The 15822-nt window shown below is 45.3% G+C and overlaps 1 long non-coding RNA gene across 1 annotated transcript; it reads right to left on the bottom strand.

Annotated features, from left to right (window-relative positions):
• Positions 1-930: 930 nt before the first annotated feature.
• Positions 931-5680, bottom strand: LOC144479295 (uncharacterized). The gene is made up of 3 exons (XR_013495492.1): positions 5576-5680; positions 5389-5492; positions 931-958 (listed from the first exon to the last, which is right to left on the bottom strand). It is a non-coding gene; the product is annotated as an uncharacterized LOC144479295 (long non-coding RNA).
• Positions 5681-15822: the final 10142 nt, after the last annotated feature.

Here is a 15822-nt window from a genome sequence, read left to right as displayed (position 1 = left end):
GTTGGACTTTAACCTGGTGTTGTTAAACTTCTTACTGTGTTTACCCCAGTCCAACGCCGGCATCTCCACGTCAGGTTTGTAGACAGGGATTTTGGCAGAGGTACAGACAAATGCATGCACTGCTGGTCTGTACAACATTCCACATCAGGTGGTCTGCAACCAGGTCACTACCGAATTGCCTCACTTGCTGAACAGTTTCTATTGGAAAAGGCGCCATATTGCAAGTGGCACAGAGCTCTGCAGCAATCATCAATACACAGAGTATAAAACCAATACTATTGTCGCAGATCCAACTGAAATTTGATGAAAGTTAACATAAAGATTGACCACAATGAACAAGCTCTAAATCCTGTATAAGGATACTAATATACCAGCAAACAGTAGTTTAAAATTGACCAAACTTGGTATTATCTCCATCTGGTTGGGGAAAAGGGGAAAGCTCCTTTCAGAACAATAACTGAAACTAAACAATTTGCTCTCAACTCCCCTGAACCCAGCCGTTCTCCAGTACGTTTCATGCATTACTTCAGACAGTGAATGCAACTAACTCACCTGATGAAGGAGCAGTGCTCCGAAAGCTCATGATTCCAAATAAACCTGTTGGACTTCTTCCATTAAACAGAGTATGCTGCCTGTTTAGGCAAAGGGCAGGGGAGTAGACCTGATAACCCGGTCAACATTTATCCATCAACCAATTTTGCCAATTCAGATTATGTAACACTTCTCTGGGGCTCAGTTGCTAAAATTTGATGCTTTCTTTTCCTTTATAAAAAGTTCGTATATAGTGCTTTGAATATCAAGTGAAAGGCGGCTTAGAAATGAACAATCGGTTCCGAAGAGAAAGTTTTCTTGCACACGCAAACTCCACAGACTACTCGCGTGACCTCGTCAACTCCTTGCTGAAGCAGCCGATAGTACAGCAACCCACGATCACGCACAGCCATATCCAGCTCTTCCTCTGTCAACAAAAGTGAACAAATGTCTGTGGTGAGAACAGCAGCAGATATGGTCGGCAATCTTAGAAACCCACAGACGATTCGTAAACACACTACCCGAGCCATAAATCCAATGAGGTGTCAGATTTGATTCCCAGTCTGCACTGAAACAGCTGAGAAGACATGCAGTGAAAATATGCGAGTGAAAGTCTAGTAAGAACACTGGTTATGACCTTCTTTGTCATCAATTGTTGTTTATGCTGACATCTACTGCCAAGTGCTGGAAAATCACAAGAACACAAGCAATAGAAGGAGTGGCTACCAGGCCCTTCAAGCCTGTCCCACCATTCAATACAATCATGGCTGATCTATGCCAGTCTCAGCTCCTTTTCTGTGCCATTTCCCCATAGCCCTCCATTCCTCGATCTATCAAATATTTATCCACCTCCACTTTAAATACTACTAATGACCCAGCATCCACTACCCTCTCTTCTGCGAGAAGGAATTTCTACGCATCTCAGTTTTGGCATCAATGGACAAAGTGAAGGTTCATTTGAGTTCATCCAGCAAGTAGCTGAATTACACAGACTAGAAAGATTCCACGTTTGAATGCAATGTGGAGGGTTTACTAACGTCAGGTAGGGACATGTTCGGCACAACTTTGTGGGCTGAAGGGCCTGTATTGTGCTGTAGTTTTTCTATGTTTCTATGTCAAGGCAGAGACGGGATGTTCTGCATAATGAAGGGCAATACATTGGTCAGGATGCACATACTGGGTGTGAATAGGATCAGGTTTTGGCTGTGAAGCTCCTATGTTTGTACAGGCCATCAATAATCATATTTTGGGAAAAGTACTGGAGGATGACCAGTAACTATGCAGCTAAAGAAGGGGTCAATGGTTTCTGGAGAGTTAAGAGAAGATTAGCAAGGAAGTGGGGAGGTAGAAAACCACAAGTTTGTAAAACAACAAAGTGCCATGATTTAAAAATAGAATGATTAAATAAATTATAGTTTGAAAATCATAGGAACCTAAAGTAGGTTTTGCTCAGTCTGAATAACATTCCAAGACCTGTCAGGAAAACGTTAATATTATTTCAACAGGAATAAATCATTTCAAGAGGAACAACCCTTCTGCAGTACTCCCCACAAGGCCTTCCTAAAAATTACACAATCATGAAAATATTTATTCCCGTGTAAGGACAGTCCAGCTCCCATGGAGACTGGCTATTCTGGATTTTCTTCTCACCCAGTGATCATGCAGCTGATCCAATGATGGGTGGTTTTTCTGGCCTTGTGTTCAGTTATCTCCAAGATCGACCATGTTCACAACTTCCACTCAAAGTGCACTGAACTCTTTTTTGGGACAAGGTAACTCCTTTCCATTGGTGTTGTGGCTAAACAGGCCAGAGAGGAAAGACTGGAAACTCACTTTTTAAACTAAGAAGCAGAAAGATTTCCTAACTAGGTGCTGGTTTTTACACCAGCAGTGAGAGGAGTTACTGTGAATAAGATTCGCTACTTATGCTTTTCAGCCCTTTTAAATACCATGAAATCACAAAAGACTTTCCCACTCATCACTTCATTCTTTGCCTCATGTGCAGATGCTGCTCTTGCACATCTTAAAATACAGACTCTCCAACATAAACAAGTTCATGCTGACCAATTAAAGACTTGCCAACAATGTGAAGCCTCACATCAACAACACCTCTGCACCAAGGATCTCACAGTTTTTAAACAGCAACTGCCTTTGCTGCCCAATACACAGCCCACAACAACTGAGTCTCAATGAAACATGGCTGCAAGTAACAAGACACCAATTTACAACTGCCATCGGACAAAAAGACAGAGTAATGAAGTGAGACTGCTGCAGAATTTCAATCATTCCTCAAAATTATTTATTCCTGTGAAATAATATTAATGTTTTCCTATAACATACCAATGTTATAACTTAACACCTCAAGTTATTTCTGCCCGCAACCATCTTACAGAATCTTCAACTGACCCAGTCCCACACGACCCATTCACAGACTGAAAGTCTACCAATGCCAGGCACCTATTGGACCAAACTGCAAGCAGGCATTGTGGCCTTTAGGACAAGGTGGGAAAGATGACATTCCTCTTCTCCCCTGTGCAACCACACTCCCCCTCCCCTCAGAGCATTCACACAACCCATACCAATAACATAATGACATTCAGCTGGGCGGCTCAGGAACAGGCGCACCATCGCTGTGAGCAGCTCCAGCTTCACTGCTGCAGAGGTTTCCATTTTCAGACTGTTCACAAACTCCTCCAAGATGTAAGGAGCATTGGGAACCTGCTCTTCATGCATCCTGAGTAGCCAGATAGGAATCATAGAATCCTTACAGTGCAGAAGGAAGCCATTTGGCCCATCGAGTCTGCACTGACTGTAATCCCACTCAGGCCCTATTTCCGTAACACCTCATATTTACCCTGCTAATCCCCGTGACACTAAGGGGCAATTCAGCATGACCAATCAAACGAACCCGCGCATCTTTGGATTGTGGGAGGAAACTGGAGCGCCCAGAGGAAACCCACGCAGACACGGGGAGAACGTGCAAACTCCACACAGACAGTGACCCGAGGCTTGAATTGAACCCGGGTCCCTGGTGCTGTGAGGCAGCAATGCTAACTACTGTGCCACCAGGGCCTGCTTCCCCTGGTTGGAGAGGGGAGGGGGTGGAGGGAAGAACAGAGAGGGAGGTTTAGTTAATTTGTTTGGAAAAGAACCATTCTCTAAAGCTTTACTTCAAATCCTGCAAGTCTCCGAGGGCTAAGCTTTTCTGTAGCAATCTGTTTAAATGTTATTCAATTATTTGTTTGAGTCCACAGTGTATTGGTAAGCTATATGACAATGGAGATAACCCAATCCCGGTCTTGTCTGATATCCACATGATTCTAAAAGGCACGGGCATGGGCTGAACAGCTGTGGGAATTCTGGCTCAGTGTTTCCCTCTCAGCCACGCACTTAAACCCAGCGTGGGGGCAACAAGATCAAATGCATGAATCTGGCTGAGACTGGCTAAGGTTTTGAACTTGGGACATTGCAGGCCACCATAAAGTGGCTGGACTCATGGCAAACAATCACTGAAACAACTATATGATTACATCAACAAGTTCCATCCCACCATCAGACTCACCATGGACTACTCTCCGGAATCGGTTGCATTCTTGGACACACGCATCTCCAACAAGGATGGTCACCTCAGCACTTCACTGTACCGCAAGCCCACGGATAACCTCACGATGCTCCACTTCTCCAGCTTCCACCTTTAACACGTTAAAGAAGCCATCCCCTACGGACAAGCCCTCCGTATACAAAGGATCTGCTCAGAGGAGGAGGATCGCAACAGACACCTACAGACGCTGAAAGATGCCCTCATAAGAACAGGATATGGCGCTCGATTCATTGATCGACATTTCCGATGTGCCACAGCAAAACTCCGCACTGACCTCCTCAGAAGACCAACACGGGACACGACGGACAGAGTACTCTTCATTGTCCAGTACTTCCCCGGAGCAGAGAAGCTACGACATCTTCTCCGGAGCCTTCAACATGTCATCGATGACGATGAACATCTCGCCAAGGCCATCCCCACACCCCCACTTCTTGCTTTCAAACAACTGCACAACCTCAAACAGACCATTGTCTGCAGCAAACTATCCAGCTTTCAGGAGAACAGTGACCACGAAACCACACAACCCTGCTACAGCAACCTCTGCAAGACATGCCGGATCATCGACACAGATGTCATCATCTCACATGAGAACACCAGCCACCAGGTACACGGTACATATTCTTGTGACTCGGCCAACTTTGTTTACCTGATATGCTGCAGGGAAGGATGTCCCGAGGCATTGGGGAGACAATGCAGACGCTACGACAATGAATGAATGAACACCACTCGACAGTCACCAAGCAGGAGAGTTCCCTTCCAGTCGGGGAACATTTCAACAGTCACGGGCATTCAGCTTCTGATCTTCGGGTAAGCATTCTCCAAGGCGGCCTTCACGACACACGACAACGCAGAATCGCTGAGCAGAAACAGATAGTCAAGTTCTGCACACATGAGGACGGCCTCAGCTGGGATCTTGGGTTCATGTCACACTATCTGTAATCCCCGCGACTTGCCTGGGCTTGCAAAATCTCACTAACTGCCCTGGCTGGAGACTATACACACCTCTTCAACCTGTGCTTGGTCCTCTCTCCACTCACATTGTCTGTACCTTTAAGACTTGATCACCTGTAAAGACTCGCATCCCAATCATTATCTTGTGAATTGAGTTTGTGTCTATATATGACCTGTTTGTGAACACAAGTCCTCACTCACCTGGTGAAGGAGCCCGAGACTCCAAAGGCTAACCTGTTGGACTTTAACCTGTTGTTGTGAGACTTCCATAAACACAAACTGTTATCACATCCCTGTTAACATACCTCACTGTCTTGAATGTTCTCCTCGCAGCCTGGTAGCACCTGGCACACAGTCATCGTACACTGGGGACACAGCCATACAAGGTCACGGAAAGTTTGAACGACAGCTGAAGACAGAGAGAGAAAGATAAGTTGAATGCTGATAAATTGGAGCAAATGTTGATGGTGAGAGACTGCAAGAGTGTTTTACCTGAAGTAATATGTTCCTGCTTGAGGCCCAGCAGCCCTGTCAAAATAACCACACACTTTTCACTGTACGTCTGTGCAATACGACCTGGGAAAGACAACGTACAATTATAGAGATGGCGAGGCTCCTGCAACATTCTTCACAAGATACACTTTCCATAATATCTTCTCTTACATATTAACCCAAAAGCCCCACCTACAGCATGGGCTCTGGTTCCAGTAACCCCTTTTGGAGATGACAGAATGTTGGGAGGGGGAGGGACTGGGTTTGGGGGTGACATACCCGACAGGTGACACTTTCCACTCACGCTCACATTGGTGCAGCCCACCAATCCCTAAATGTCCTTGAACTGAATGGCTTGCTCAGCTATTTCAGAGAGCATTTAAGTTGTGGATCTGGAGTCACATGTCGGCCAGATCACGTAAGGTTGGCAGATTTCCTTCCCTAAAGGACAATGGTTTCATTGTCATCATTAGACTTTTAATTCAAAATTTTAAAAAATAATTCAAATTTCACCACCTGTCGTGGTAGGATTTGAACCCGGGTCCCCAGAACATCAGCCTACGTCTCCAGCCCAGTGACAATACCACTGTGCCACTACCTTCCAATCAAAGAAGTTATCTTCTAGAAATTCTAAGATACCTAATGACACAGAAAACGCTTTTTTTTAATTACGAGACTGCAGGAGTACGACAAGGGAACAGAGCTTCAAACTAAGAACAGTAAATTTAGGTTCCACGTCAGGGTTAGAGTGCTCAATGCATGGAACAGGTACAGAGAGCAGAGGGTGCAAAAGATTGGCATCATTTAAGTGATAGTTAATGCTGCAATGAGAACTGCAGATTCCACCTCCATTGATGGGCTAAATTGTCTTCCTCAACGGTAATTATCTTGCAATGTTAGTCACCTCCAGAGTTTAAAAATAATTCCCCAAATTTATGGTGCAACTTAGAGATTTTATCAAATGAACACATTTCAGTCAAGAAATTGAAGTCCAGCATTTAGCGCATGAGCAGATATATAAGGACTATAAATCACAACTCTGTATTTGGATCAGAGTGACAGTACCAAGGTCTCCTGTCGGTGGCACTGTTGAATGGCTACACAGAGCTCAGTAGCACCACCAGCAGGAACCTCACGGTACAAGTGGAAATGGAAGGCTGAATCGAGTCTGAAAATTGAATCAAGTCGTGTGGGCGAACATGAGGTTTCTCCGATAGGGAAAGATGCTCTCTCCCAGGCCAAGCACAGCGAGTGTCTTTACCATTTCAGAAGTCAGGACGCAGTGGCACGTCCCTGCAATCCAGCCCCTGGGAAACAGGCTGTTGGATTTTTCATGATCAGGACTTTCTGGGTTGCAGCTTCCTGCATCAACATCAGCACCAAAATGGTGTTCCCTGGGAAAACCTGGGCACCACCATGACCAGGTGAACATGCTCAGGTCAGAAACTGAGCAGGTTAAGGCCCTCCCACCCAGTGCTGTGTGTGACGTTAGTGTCCCTTTCAGAATGTTTTTTATAAACGTGATTCCTGCAGCTCTCTCAGTTTCAGTGGTTTCTTAGCTCACAGCTTCAGTGATGTCATTGTTGCCGACTTAACTACGATGAGTCAACAAAGAACAAAGAACAGTACAGCACAGGAACAGGCCCTTTGGCTCTCCAAGCCTGCACTGATCACGGTTACCTATCTAAACCAACCGCTTGTATCCCTCTATTCCCCATTGTTCATATGCCTATCAAGATAAGTCTGACAATCTTCATCACCATTCGCAACTCTGCCAATCTGAATATAATCCGCAAACTTGCTAATCAAACCAGTTATGTTTTCTTCCAAGTCATTGATATATATTACAACAGCAGAGGTCCCAGCACTGATCCCTGTGGAACATCACTAGTTACAGACCTCCATTCAGAAAAAACACCCTTCCGTGGCTACCCTCTGTCTTCTATGGCCAAGCCAGTTCTGAATCCATCTAGCTAATTCACCGCTAATCACATGAGATTGAATCTTTTGCACCAGCCTGCCATGAGGGACCTTGTCAAATGCCTTACTGAAGTCCATGTAGATAACATCCACAGCCCTTCCCCCATCAACCATTTTTGTCACCTCAAAACACTCATTTAAATTAGTGAGACATGACCACCCACGTACAAAACCCCCATGTTGTCTTTTGCTAACAAGACCATTCAGTTCCAAATGTGTATCGATCCTATTCCTAAGAATCTTCTCCAACAGTTTCACTATCACTAACGTCAAGCTCATATAATTACCCGGGTCATCCTTGCTACCCTTCTTGAATAACGGGGCAACATTGGCTATCATCCAATCCTCTGATGCCTCACCAGTGGCCAACGAAGAAACAAAGATTTCTGTTAGAGGCCCAGCAATTTCATCTCTTGTCTCCCTCAGTAATCTGGGAGAGATGCCATCTGGCCCTGGGGATTTACCTACATTAATGCTTTTTAATTCACCTAACACTTCCTCCCTCATAATGATGACTTGTTCTAAAGGCTTTACACACCCCTCTGAGACACCATCAACCAACATGTCCCTCTCCTTTGAATACCGATGCAAAATACTCATTAAGGATCTCACCCACTTCCTTTGATTCTACACATAACTTCCCTCTTTGTCCTTAAGTAGACCAACTCTTTCTCTCGCCACCTTGTTGTTCCCAATATATATATAAAATGCCTTGGCATTCTCCTTAATCCTGTCAAGGATATTTCGTGACCCCTTCTTGCCTCCTAACTCTCTGTTGGCGCTCTTTTCTACTTTCCCTAAATTCTTCAAATGCTTCAGCTGTTTTTAATTGCCTAGACCTCATGTATGCATCCTTTTTCTTTTTGACGAGACAAACAATTTCCCTGGTTCCTAACAATTATCCACGGTTCCTGAATCCTGCATTTCCTGTCCTTTTCATAGGCACATGCCTGTCCTGCACTCCGATCAACTGCTCCTTAAAAGGCTCCCACATGCCAGATGTGGATTTACCCTCAAACAGCAAACAACAGCCTCCAAATCCTTCCTCATCCGGTTGTAATTAGCCTTCCTCCAATTTAGCGCCTTAACCATATGAAAGCACTTGTCCTTTGCCTTGAGTATCCGAAATCTTACGGAGTTCTGGTCACTGTTCGCCACATGTTCCCCCACTGCTACTTTGACGACCTGACCGGGCTCATTCCCTAGTACCAGGTCCAGTATAGCCCCCTCTCTAGTCGGACCATCAACATAGTGTTCCAAAAAAACCTTCCTGGACACACTTAACAAATTTCTCACCATCCGGACCCCTCGCCCCAAGGGATTTCCAGTCAATATGAGGAAAATTAAAGTCTCCCACTACAACAACCCTATTATTTCTACATCTGTCCAGAATCTGCTTACATATCCATTCTTCAACTTCTCAAGGGCTGTTGGGAGGCCTGTAGTACACCCCCATAATAGTGACTACCCCCTTCCTGTTTCTGATTTCTACCCACAGTGTCTCATTACCTGACTCTTCCAAGGTGTGCTCCCTCTGTACAGCTGTAATGTGTTCCCTAACCAGTATTGCAACTCCCCCACCTCTTTCATCTTCCCCTCTGTCTCGCCTAAAACACTTATATCCCGGAATATTTAGCTGCCAGTCCTGTCCCTCTTTTAACCAAATCTCCGTTATCGCAACCACATCCAAGTTCCACGCAAGAATCAAGGCTCTGGGTTCATCCGTCTTACCTGTTATACTCCTTGCATTGAAGCAGATGCACTCCAGACCTCCGGGTCCGCTGAGTCCGACCTCCCCGGCCTGCTCTTCCTCTTAGCCAGCCTGGCCTTGGTCCCATGCTTATCTCCAGTCTCCACACTTGCTGGATTACTGTTCTGATTCTGAACCCCTGCCACATTAGTTGAAACCCAATCGAACCATACGAGCAAATCTCCCAGCCAGGATATTGGTGCCCCTCCAGTTCAGCTGTTCTTGTACAAGCCCCACCTTCCCTGGAAGATATCCCAATGATCCACAATTCTTAATCCCTACCTCCTGCACCAGTTCTTTATCTACGTGTTCAGCTGCACTATCTCCTGTTCCTAGCCTCACTAGCATGTGGTATGGGGAGTAATCCTGAGATTACTACCTGAGAGATCCTGCTTTTTAATCTTCCACCTAGCTCCCTGAATTGCTGTTGTAGGACCTCGCTACTCTTTCTACCTGTGTCATTCGTCCCAATGTGGACAATGACATCTGCCTGATTTCCCTCCTGTTTTAGGATACTTTGTACCCGCCCAGAGACATCCAGGACCCTGGCACCAGGGAGGCAAACTACCATCCTGGAGTCCCTATCGCGGCCACAGAAGTGCCTGTCTGTGGCCCTGACTATTGAATCCCCCAATATTGCTTTGACACGTTTTGTAACCCCACTCTGTGCAGCAGGGCTAGCCGTGGTGCCTTCGCTCTGGCCACTGCTGTTGCTGTCCCCTGATGGACCTTCCCCCTCATCAATATCCAAAACAGCATTCTTGTTAGATAAGGGGACAGCCATATGGGACCCCTGCACTGTCTGCCTACCCCATCTGGTGGTCACCCATTTATCTTCCTGCACTTTGGGTGTTGCCACATCTCTGTAGCTATTATCCATAACAATTTCAGCTAATTGTGTCCTCCTCAGTCCTTCAGCTGCTGCTTTAACCAATCCATGTGTTCGGTGAGCATCTGCTACTGGATGCATTTCCCACAGATGTAGTCCTCAGGGACACTTGAAGTGTCCATGATATCCCACATCATGCAGGAGTAGCACACAACTCCACCAATTGACATCTCTCTCCCTGTATTGGTTGTTAGATTAAAACCTAAACATTAGTTAGGCCCTTCTAAAAAAATACTGCTGCTGCTCTCATGAATAATAACTCCCCTAAAATTAATATGTCTCCTGATTAGTACAGGTTGGTATAAATGTTAAGTCTACCTTGCTACTCTCTAATACGTGTGGAAAAAAAACTCTCACCTTCCAAAATGTAGTTCCGATTCTACTCCTGTGAAGCTGGGAATGAACGGGTTAAGGACATGGGTCACCTGATTTATAAAGAACCAATCAGGAGCCGCTCTCTCTTTTGAAAGTCTGACGTCAGAAGAAGCTTCTCCCGGTGAAAATGCTGCAATTTTATACACTCACCGGTCACTAGGCTCCACCCTCCAGACTAGGCCCAAATTCACACCGTGCTGGATTTTATACACCACCGGTCACTAGGCTCCACCCTTCAGACTTGGCCTGAATTCACACCGTGCTGGATTTTATCCACTCACTGGTCACTAGGCTCCACCCTCCAGATTAGGCCCGAATTCACACCGCGCTGGATTTTATCCACTCACTGGTCACTAGGCTCCACCCTCCAGACTAGGCCCGAATTCACACTGCGCTGGATTTTATATATTCACCGGTCACTAGGCTCCACCCTCCAGACTAGGCCCGAATTGACACCATGCAGGATTTTATGCACTCATCGATCACTAGGCTCCACTCTCCAGATGCTTCTCCCATGATTCCCTGGCTGCTCCTGCGGGCTCCAGTTCCCGGGGAGACTAGGCCCGAATTCACACTGCGCTGGATTTGATACACTCACCGTTCACTTGGCTCCACCCTCCGGATGCTTCTCCCGCCATTCCTTGGCTGCTCCTGGGGTGTCGAGGTCCCGAGAGGGACTTGGCCCAACTCCACTGCCCATGCCGTGCAGACCTCACCCTTGACGTACTTTCTGGCTCCATCCACCTACAGATTAATCACTCCTTCTGTCACTTCCACTATACTTTTATGCCCCATTCTTTGCACTGTTAATCCTCCTGCAGGATTATTTCTTCCAACCAAGCTGCTCTGCATATTTCTCTTCCTGGCAGAAGATTTGCCTCCCATTTTGAACGTCTTCCATTTTAACTCCTTTTAACTTCCCTGCTTCTAAAAGTTGCACAGTTCATAGAAAGAAAGAAATCATAGAAACCCTACAGCACAGAAAGAGGCCATTCGGCCCATCGAGTCTGCACCGACCACAATCCCACCCAGACCCTACTCCCATATCCCTACATATTTTACCCACTAATCCCTCTAACCTACGCATCTCAGGACACTAAGGGGCAATTTTAACATGGCCAATCAACCTAACCGGTTGATCTCCGGGCCCAGATGGGCTACATCCTAGAGTTCTAAAGGAGATAGCTGAAGAAATAGTGGAGGCGTTAGTTATGATCTTTCAAAAGTCACTGGAGTCAGGGAAAGTCCCAGAGGATTGGAAAATCGCTGTTGTAACCCCACTGTTCAAGAAGGGAACAAGAAAAAAGATGGAAAATTATAGGCCAATTAGCCTAACCTCAGTTGTTGGCAAAATTCTAGAATCCATCGTTAAGGATGAGATTTCTAAATTCTTGGAAGTGCAGGGTCGGATTAAGACAAGTCAGCATGGATTTAGTAAGGGGAGGTCGTGCCTGACAAACCTGTTAGAGTTCTTTGAAGAGATAACAAATAGGTTAGACCAAGGAGAGCCAATGGATGTTATCTATCTTGACTTCCAAAAGGCCTTTGACAAGGTGCCTCACGGGAGACTGCTGAGTAAAATAAGGGCCCATGGTATTCGAGGCAAGGTACTAACATGGATTGACGATTGGCTGTCAGACAGAAGGCAGAGAGTTGGGATAAAAGGTTCTTTCTCAGAATGGCAACCGGTGACAAGTGGTGTCCCGCAGGGTTCAGTGTTGGGGCCACAGCTGTTCTCTTTATATATTAACGATCTAGATGACGGGACTGGGAGCATTCTGGCCAAGTTTGCCGATGATACAAAGATAGGTGGAGGGGCAGGTAGTATTGAGGAGGTGGGGAGGCTGCAGAAAGATTTAGACAGTTTAGGAGAGTGGTCCAAGAAGTGGCTGATGAAATTCAACGTGGGCAAGTGCGAGGTTGTACACTTTGGAAAAAAGAATAGAGGCATGGACTATTTTCTAAACGGTGACAAAATTCATAATGCTAAAGTGCAAAGGGACTTGGGAGTCCTAGTCCAGGATTCTCTAAAGGTAAACTTGCAGGTTGAGTCCGTAATTAAGAAAGCAAATGTAATGTTGTCATTTATCTCAAGAGGCTTGGAATACAAAAGCAGGGATGTACTTCTGAGGCTTTATAAAGCACTGGTTAGGCCCCATTTGGAGTACTGTGAGCAATTTTGGGCCCCACACCTCAGGAAGGACATACTGGCACTGGAGCGGGTCCAGCGGAGATTCACACGGATGATCCCAGGAATGGTAGGCCTGACATACGATGAACGTCTGAGGATCGTGGGATTATATTCATTGGAGTTTAGGAGGTTGAGGGGAGATCTGATAGAAACTTAGAAGATAATGAACGGCTTAGATAGGATGGACGTAGGGAAGTTGTTTCCATTAACAGGGGAGACTAGGACGCGGGGGCACAGCCTTAGAATAAAAGGGAGTCACTTTAGAACAGAGATGAGGAGAAATTTCTTCAGCCAGAGAGTGGTGGGTCTGTGGAATTCATTGCCACAGAGGGCTGTGGAGGCCGAGACGTTGAGCGTCTTCAAGACAGAAATTGATAAATTCTTGATTTCTCGAGGAATTAAGGGCTATGGGGAGAGAGCGGGTAAATGGAGTTGAAATCAACCATGATTGAATGGTGGAGTGGACTCGATGGGCCGAATGGCCTTACTTCCGCTCCTATGTCTTATGGTCTTATGGTCTTAACCCGCACATCTTTGGACAACTGTTAATCTTTGTTAAGATTAATCCAAAACTAAAACATATTAATCACTTTTAAATATCCCATTTCTCAGCCATACCTGCTAAAGACTATCACAGTCCCTTCACCTTCTTACAGCTTTTCAGATGCAACATTTTGCCATTTTTAGATTAATGCAGACACAAAGAGCCCAATTTTCTGTCAAATTCTTATCTTTTTTTAAAGAATGACCTTGGCCATTGATCATTCCCCAAAATTTGAGGAATTCAAGACCTCATCTGATTTTAAGGGTGTTGTTTTAGCCTACATTTCTCACTGGGTTTTCTCCCTATTAGCTCAAAATTTCACAATTCTCTCGCCCTCTATTTTTTTTGGTTGTATTACAGCTTGGCACGGCTCCTGCCCAATTCTCAGACCGCAAGAAGCTACAAATCAAATGTTTGCATCATAATTGCCTGTTTCACCACAGGAGACCACAGGAGGGCGCTGTTTCTCCCACTCTGCCGTATCGCTCTTCCGAGCAGAGGAGGGCGCTCTAACTCTCCTTCGCCTGCAGTACAAGATTGGCACCAGAGGAGGGCGCTCTAACTCTCCTTCGCCTGCAGTACAAGATTGGCACCAGAGGAGGGCGCTCTAACTCTCCTTCGCCTGCAGTACAAGATTGGCACCAGAGGAGGGCGCTCTAGCTCTCTCTCCCCTGCAGTACAGGCTTCGCGATGTGGAGATGCGGGCGTTGGACTGGGGTTGGCAATAAGAAGTCCCACAACACCAGGTTAAAGTCCAACAGGTTTATTTGGCAGCACAAGCTTTCGGAGTCTCAGGCTCCTTCTTCAGGTGCTGTTTTCAATCCCCATTTCCTTGCATGAAAAGAGTGCCAGAGGACATTGTCAGGGGCCGCGTGGGGGCGTGGGGAGGGGGGGTGGGCGGGTAGGGGGAGGGGGGGGTGGGCGGGTAGGGAGAGGGGGGAGGTCCTGGAGGGGATGGCTGATTTCAGCATAGTTGGGATTCCATGCATATACCTATATCTGCATTTGATAGAATCTTTCTAGTAGTAGCACTCTGAACTTTTGACACAACCTAATAAGCATTATGGCAACTGAAGTTAGTTCCAATTAACGCCATACAGCTATTGTTGTGGATCCTGGATGATCTCAAGAAGGTTGTCTATTCGAGATAACCCTTAGTATGCTAATGGCAGTAGCTTATTTTAACACTTAAAATATATAACTCAATCTGAAACAATTTGGCACTATCTATAATTTCAACAGCAACAAGACCGTGGCAAGTACCCGAATAAATCCCAAGATTCAATGAAATTAGTTTATGGCGATAGTGTAAAATGGGTGATCAGAGTTCACCACCAGTTACACCTCTCTCCTGACTTTCTGAGAGGGATGGAAAATGAGCAGCAAAACCAAAATCGCTCATTCTAGGCAAATGGCAAAAGTCAAATTGCTCCCAATCTTTCAATATTGATCATCAAAAGGAAAAGAAAATGACTGCCCGAAATATTTGTACTTACCATGTTATCACATTTGTCTGCAGTTCCTGGTGTTATTTCATGTTAGTTATTATTTATGTACACCAGGTATTTATTTCATTCTCTTAACTTTGGTCTCTTCCAGTTAATTGATTTTATGCTTTTAAAACTAATTTATTACTGTGATTATTTATTTTTGTATTTATGTTTGATGTTTAAGATTAGGATACAGTTCTGACCCCCATGGGGATCTGAATCGCCAGTTTACTGAGCAGTCCCATCCCCCAAATGACTGCAGATTTTTTCTCACTGTAATCGTTAAAGCATGGTCTTTTCTGTAACAGCAGTTATAAACATCTGTTCACACATGAAAAAGATAAAATTACAAACATCAAATGCAAGAATTAAAGTCATCAGCAAAGTAAATTCGCAGCTGTATTAAATTACAATTTCATAAATCCTACAGAATTACTATTGTGAAAATAAAGACAGAATTCGCTGGCAGCTAGCGAATGGAAATTACATTCCAAATTAATACTGGGTACTGATAATGACACAGCAAAACTGAAGCTTCACAAGGTCAAGAAAATCAAAACAAGCAAAAAGCAAAAAGTGCTATCCCAGGAAGAACATTACATAGCAAATTATACAAGTAAATTCTACAACATTTTAAGCAGCAGTAACATATTGACATTTATGGCTAAATTAAATGCCGGTGCATGGTATAGGAAGTTGTTGGGGATGGCACAGCTGAAGGTCTCTGGATACGGCCCCGGGATCAGTGTCGCTGGAGACCGCAGGTGAAACAGGCTCTTGCGTCGCTGCCTCGGCGAGCTGAATTCCTTATCCCTAGCCCATGTCCTCCACCTCTACCCCAACTGGCCGGTGTATAATACATTATCTGTATCCTTACTTCTCGATTTTGGCTTCTGGTACTGGAACGGGCATTCACAGTGCAGGAGGGCTCCAACAAGCTTGGGTAGGTCCTGTCTTGCCTCCCACCCAACACAAGTCATTGCAAACATTTTCTTCAAATCAGGATGCAACCCCGGTACAAGAATATC

This window comes from Mustelus asterias, chromosome 25 (assembly GCF_964213995.1).
Source record: "Mustelus asterias chromosome 25, sMusAst1.hap1.1, whole genome shotgun sequence".
NCBI classification, from domain to species: domain Eukaryota; kingdom Metazoa; phylum Chordata; class Chondrichthyes; order Carcharhiniformes; family Triakidae; genus Mustelus; species Mustelus asterias.
This window is presented reverse-complemented; position numbering and strand designations above follow the sequence as displayed.